This window comes from Notamacropus eugenii, chromosome 4 (genome assembly GCF_028372415.1).
Source record: "Notamacropus eugenii isolate mMacEug1 chromosome 4, mMacEug1.pri_v2, whole genome shotgun sequence".
In the NCBI taxonomy this organism is placed as follows: Eukaryota; Metazoa; Chordata; class Mammalia; order Diprotodontia; family Macropodidae; genus Notamacropus; species Notamacropus eugenii.
The window spans coordinates 122,185,718-122,191,717 of NC_092875.1; the positions used below are offsets into that span (position 1 = coordinate 122,185,718).

The 6,000-nt window shown below is 37.6% G+C and overlaps 1 long non-coding RNA gene across 1 annotated transcript in view; it reads left to right on the plus strand.

Moving 5' to 3' along the window:
* LOC140498245 (uncharacterized) overlaps positions 1 to 5,490 on the plus strand; it is a 30,912-nt gene extending 25,422 nt beyond the window's left edge. The window contains exon 2 of the long non-coding RNA XR_011965036.1: positions 4,842 to 5,490. This is a non-coding gene — a long non-coding RNA (uncharacterized lncRNA). The remainder of the gene's footprint in view (positions 1 to 4,841) is intronic.
* The last annotated feature ends 510 nt before the right edge of the window (positions 5,491 to 6,000 follow it).

A 6,000-nucleotide genomic window follows, 5' to 3' on the forward strand; every position in this document is an offset into this window, starting at 1 on the left:
GATACAAATACAAAATGAAAAATAGCTCCTGCCCTCAAGGGGCTTAAACTCTACCGCTGACTATTACACATGAACAAACAAGTCCACACCTGATAATTTAGGGAGGGTATCAGCACTGCTAACTAGGGAGGTAAGGGAAGGGTTCCTGTAGGCAATGACCTAACAAGCTAAGCTTTGAAGGAAGTTAGGGATTTTAAGAGGTAGAAGTGAGGAAGGAAAGAATGCAAGGCAAGGGGAAGAGGCAACATTAAAGAGGTAGTCTTGTCACAGTTTTTTCAGATGAAGCAATAAGATGATGCAATCAGATTAGATATCACTAAGTTTATATTAATATATCACTAACTTGGTTATAACTACTAGGTCTAAATTCTATGAATAGTCAGGGTGGTTTTTGTGGTTGTTCAGTTGTTTCAGTCAAGTCCGACTCTTCGTGACCCCATCTGAGGTTTTCTTGGTAGAGATACGGGAGTGGTTTGCCATTTCCTCATCCAGATCATTTTACAGATAAGGAAACTGAGGCAAACAGGGTTAAATGACTTGCCCAAGGTCACACAACTAGTCAGTGTCTGAGGCCAGATTTTTACTTTGTTCTTCCTGATTGCAGGTCTGGTGCTCTTTCCACTATGCCACCTAGCTTCCCTAGTAATCATAGCAGTCATTTAAAAAAATACTAAAAAGTAAGTTAATATGAAAGTTTCTCTCTTGATCAATTCATCTTTACTAAATGAATCTGATCTAAAACCTTTAAAAACCCTCAAAGATGTAGACTGCATAAAAGCTAAAAGTATATATTATTTGATATGTTCTTTTAAACACTATTTGATATCTCTTATTAAGGAATTGTTAGGATGGTTGGTTTCTTCCTTTTTTAAAAAATTATTAAATAAGAAACCAGATTCCTACAGAAACACATCTCGGCAGAGAGATCAGTTCTCCAAAAGTTGGTGGTAAGTAATGCCATTGGGCCTCCCCATGGGGAAGGACCTCTGAAGTCAAACTTGTTTCAGAAGGCAGCCGTTCAGGACTTGGAGATGAAGGGTGACCACACCTGGGCTTAGCCTTTTATTATTCTTGCACTGTAACCTGACTTTGGTTCAGGAAGAGGAAATCCTTGGGCTTAATTGAAGCCAATCAACCAGAGGTCATGGGGGTAATGCTTACCAGACTGAAAGCAAAGGTAAAATGAAAATGAGGAGGAAGAAGGCTAGGGAGGCCTTCATGGTTTCTCAGAGTCCACATGAAGGCTGAGGCCAAAAGCACCTGGAAGGGAAAACATAGTTGAACCCTGAAATATACAGAGCAATAGGGAGTTATAAAAATAAATTGAGTTTATTTAGAGTATTGCTTTCCCATTTCCCCCATGGGTTGCCCAGCCATTATCTAGGACTGGGAAGGCTGGTTTGCTTAGACCAGATTTTTGGGTGTTTATGATCAGGGTGACTGATGGAGCAGCTGCTGGTGAAGGGAATGTCAATGGCTTCATTATACAAGACCTTCCCTCCCAAGCCCTCCCCCTTCCCTCCCAGCTTCACAGTTTCTGGTACTAAACAGCTTTGATTGAAGATTTCACTGTTTCATTTAAATTGTAAATGGCATGCTGCAATATGCTTTCTGGCAAAGTGTAATATGCCTCTGGGATTCTTCGGAGGTGTTTAAATGACAAGCAATCACATGACTATTTCAATTTGACTTTATGTTCAACAAATATTTAATAAGCCTTTTAAAAAATATGCTATAGGCCACTGTGGTAGGCACTGGGGAAGGTGAAGCATTTAGTTAAGTTATGGCTCCTGTCCTCATAAAGCTTATTATCTGTTAGGAATAATTCACACATGCATTAAAAATAAAAAACAAAACAAAAGAAAGACAGAAATACATAGTAACTGCACTAAATAGGTACAAACAGAGCTCTAGGTACCACAAGACATTTTCCTACTGGGGGTATACATATATATGTTTGTATGTATAAGCACACCCCTATATAAACACATTTGTATATACATATATATATACATATGTAAAATACAGATAAAAACACACACTATATATGTTCATTTGTAAGGATTTTGAGATTTGCAAAATGCTTTACTTATATTATCTCATATATCTTATTTTGGAGTTTGGCTCTCATTTACTACCTGAGCAACCTTGACAAAATTCCTTAACCTCTCAGGCCTTGTTGTCCTTATTTAGAAAATGAGAAGCTTGAATTGAATGACCTCTAAGTTTATTTTTCCTATGATCTTTTCCAGCTTGATAGGGCCTAACAAAAACCTTGACTTCCATTGATATATGACTGTAGAATTCTGGGTTACTTGCGAACCATGATGAGTCCTCAGAAGAGGGTCTTGGTGGAGGAATATGGATAGACTATTATGAGAGTCTTTGCAAGTCAGTACAGAGATGTGGAACAAAAGTTGGCTTAAGAGTGAGGTTATGCCCTAGCCTGTACCAGGGAAACCCTACATGCCATCCAAGAGTTCCTTCTGTGATAAAGGACTGTGATCTGTCACAGAATTCAATTTGCCAGGCAGCAGAATAATGAGCCATTAAAGAAAAAAGTAGACAATAAAAATCCCAAAGGTGAAAAGTACAATTGGGGCATTTGGCTGATTGAGGCCAGTATTAAAAAGACTCTATAAGTCTTCCAGACAAAATTAAAGATTTTCAGAGCTTTGTTTGTATTCTTCTTTTGATATGACTATGAGATCCTTTAAACCTGTAACAGAAAAAAGCATCTGACTTCTTTGGCAGCTTCATGAGACTGGCAGCTTCACTGGGCTGATGAGTCCAAATTAACATGAACTATAAAGACAGGATCACTAGCAGTGAGGTTAAAGAATGTGGAGCAGGAGTAATAAACACAAACCAAAATAAAGCTTTGGTGTCTATTTTGTGGGATGTGGGAAAGGGTTGTTGTTGCCACTGCTGCTGCTGCTGCTGCTGCGTGTGTGTGTGTGTGTGTGTGTGTGTGTGTGTGTGTGTGTACTCTTTTCTGGCCACATCTGTACAGAAGTGGAGAGATTTCATAGCTAATGCCACCTTTGAATATCACACGCTATAATGTTACAGAATCCTAGCACTGGAAAAGGGCCTTTGAGGCCTTTCAAAGGAGATTTAGCTTAAGATAAACATTAATTAAGGATATGATAGTTGTCATTAGGGATTTGGAGAGCTATTTTGTGGAAGATGGATTAAACTCATTCAGCTTAGTTTCAGTATGCAGAGCTAAGAGCACCAAAAGAAACTGAAGAGACATAGATTTAGGGTTATTATAAGGAAACACTTCCTAGCACTTAGTGATATCCAAAGGGATGGGAAAAATAGATCTGAAAATCATCTACCTAGAGGTGATAGTTGAATCCCTGGGAATTTGTGAAATCATCAAATGAAATGGTATAGAGGGAGAAAAGGAGAGGGCCCAGGATGGAGTCTTTAAAGACAACCATGGTTCGTGGATATGGCCTGGAGGTGGACCCAATAAAGGAGACTGAAGAGTGGCCAGGCAGTTAGGAAGAGCACCAAGAGAAAGCAAAATCTTGAAAACCTAGAAAGAAGAGAGAGCATCAAGAAGAAGATGGTGATCAACAAGGTCAAAAACTGTAGAGAGGTCCAGAAGGATGAGAACTGAGATAAGGTCATTGAATTTGCCAATTAAAATATCATTGATAATTTTGGAGAGATCAGTTTCAGTTGCTTGGTACCTCAATGAAGCCATCTAATTCAGTAAATAACTGAATGAAAATTCTCTTTGCAACATACCCCCAAAGTCATCAAGTAGCCTTTATTCCAATATCTCTATTAAGAGCCACTCACTACTGGCTTCCTTCAACACTCATCTCAAATCCCACCTTCTGTGGGAGGCATTTTTGGCTCCCCACCTCCACATATTCTCACCCTTCTTCTCCCCCCCAGCCAATGTTTTCCTTCTGAGACTACCTCCAATCTACCCTGAATATATCTTGTATGTATATGGTGGTTTGTGTTTGAATGTGAGCTCCTTGAAAGTAGGGTCTGTCTTTTGCCTTGCCTTGTGTACTGAGCATTTAGCATTGTTTCTGACACATAACAAACACTTAATAAATGCTTGACTTACTTCATAAGGTGGCTTATTTTACTTTCAGATTGCTCTAATGGGTTTTGCCCATACATGAAAACTCAATCTGCCCTTTGACAAGTCGTACTAAGTGCTCCTAGTTCTACATTTTTGTTCCAAGCATTATGAATTCAATTTCTGTGATGCATGACATCCCTTAAAAAGTAGAAAGTAATACCATATCCTCCCATGCCCCAGTCTTGGAAAAGCATCTGAACTTATACCAATTGATCCTCATGTAGTATTATTTCTATCTCTTTCAACATGCACTTTACCTTCTTCTATATAGACATACTCTAGCTCCATTGGATCTTTAATTAAATGTGGGGCTCAAAGGTAAAAAATAATACTCCAGTGATGTTCTAATTAGGGCAGAGAACAGTAAGATCATCAGGTCCTTAGTTCTGGATGTTGCCTTTTAAAAATGCAGCCTGTAGTTACACTGGCTTTTTAATCTTCATTGTTATGAGGTTGGAGCCCCCTAAACAACTCCCCTCCTCTTCCTTATCACATCAACAGTTCATAATGATATCAACTGGCTTCAATAAAAGATTCATCTGGGTTCTTTACTTACCTCCTTGTACAACTATCTCTTCTCTTTCTTTTATTAGTTTGTAGTCTTCTTCCAAACCCCCTAAATATGGGTATCCAATAGATTTCTTTTTATCAAACCTCATCTGCTCTCCCTTCTTCTTTTTTTGAGATTTATTCCACTTTCATGGATTTAATTATCATCTCTCTGCAGATGCTTCATCACAGCATGGAGGTGACCCTGGGATTTTGGAGACTATTCTAGTAGAAGTCAAACTCTGGCACATTTGACCACGTTGGAAAGATTTCAAGTATGATCTTGGCAATAGACTGAGGTGGCTTAGTTGATGAGCTGCTGATGAATTCTTTAGCCATTGTAACTCATGAAGCAAAGAAAAACATAAAATCACCCTTACTCCTATCTGGCCACCTTCCTCTTTTTCAGTGATGGTTTGGAACATGTAGAAAAGGGGACAGTGGATACTAAGGATTTAGTTTTTCAACCATCTATAAACTTTGACTCAACCCTTAGTAGTCCTGAATATGAGATCACTTCCCATGGAATAGAGAACAGACATGCCACTGGAGGAGGTGAATAGTATCACTTGACATTTTCGTTAGGAATGAAACCAGAAGACAGAAGGAAACTGGCCTCAGAAGATCTCTTTGGAAAGGCAAATAAAGCAGTTGGGAGAATTAGTTTCCTTGCGCATCCAAAGGCAGTAAAGATTATCATTTCATAGGGCATTTAGTTATCTAATATTACAATGTCACATTAAGTATTTGCAAAATCATCATTGTGAAAGTCATTTCAACTTATATACCAACTTCTATTTCAGAAAATAAAGAAGTAGGGAACTCAATATGACCCTTCAAATTAATTAACATATATTTTACCAATTGCCAACTTCAGTGTAAGGGTAGGAACAGGCAAGGATGGTGAACAATATGTTGGAAAGTATGTATTCTTTCAGATATAGAGACTGGGAAGAGTTAATAACCAAACAAGGGATGGAGAGAATCAAAGAAAATAAAATGGATAATTTTGGTTATATAAAATTTAAATGCTTTTGTACAAACAAATCCAATAAAGTTAAGGTTAATAGGGAAAAAAAATTGGTAAAAAAATCCCTGCAGCAAGTTTCTCTCATAAAGGTTTTATTCTCATTATATATGTATGTGTGTATATGTACTCTAATCTATTTGAATCCGTTCCAAATAAATATGTATATTTTGAGTCAATTAGAAATATATGCATACACATATGTATATACATATATTTTGACTTTGATATATATAATATAGATGTATGTATACATATCTATCTGGACTGATTTAAATATATAAGAATAAGAGCAATTCTCTAATTGATA